Raw genomic sequence first — 849 nt, 5'->3', positions numbered from 1 at the left:
ACTTTTGGTTGGTTGAGTAGGGTTTAGATTAAGACGACGTCATGGCATTATGGGACTTTTTTGAATTGTTCAACTCAAGTAGTGTTAATCGGAGATAACACAACCTTGCTAGCCGTGTCTCACTTTGGACATCAATTTTGATCTCAACCAGTTGTGTAGTAAGAGGGGACAGGGGGGTGCCTTTAAATATGCCCACCTTTCCCGGTCATCCATGCGAAGGTGCCCTCCAAAACAAGGTCAGATAATAAAATGTAAGCATACTCTTGGAATTACTATCAACTTACCAGGGTAAGAGGGAGGGAGTCCTCTTTACCAACCACCCCGACTCCCTTATCTTTGGCTTTCCTGACTTCAAAATTTGATAGTAAACGAAGTCTGGAATGGACTATAAGAGTTCAGTGCTTTTTCATATTTTTCCTTATACTGATAATGAAGATAGTTATAAAATAGATAAAAAGTCTATTTTGAGTCATATACTTCATTTTTATTCGACTTTAGGTCGCATTGTGGTTTCTCTCATTTTTCATGGGATTGCTATTTCCATTAGATAGTTCATTATTTTAAGGTGTTTATAATGTTAAGAAGGTTCAATAAGGAAACATGAATGTTCTATAGATTATCTTCAACTTTTGTTAAAGTATGTAATAAGGATGAATTTGTTTCTTATCTAGTTTTTATATTTTATTAATTCGTCCATGATCGATGTTTTGTGTTTTTCGGAATTTATATATATATATATATATATATATATATATATATATATATATATATATATATATATATTATTAAATTTTTGCGCACTTCAATTTTAATTTTCTACTCTTTTTAACAATTTTGTAATTAATAGTC

Source organism: Palaemon carinicauda, chromosome 21 (assembly GCF_036898095.1).
Source record: "Palaemon carinicauda isolate YSFRI2023 chromosome 21, ASM3689809v2, whole genome shotgun sequence".
In the NCBI taxonomy this organism is placed as follows: domain Eukaryota; kingdom Metazoa; phylum Arthropoda; class Malacostraca; order Decapoda; family Palaemonidae; genus Palaemon; species Palaemon carinicauda.
This window is presented reverse-complemented; position numbering follows the sequence as displayed.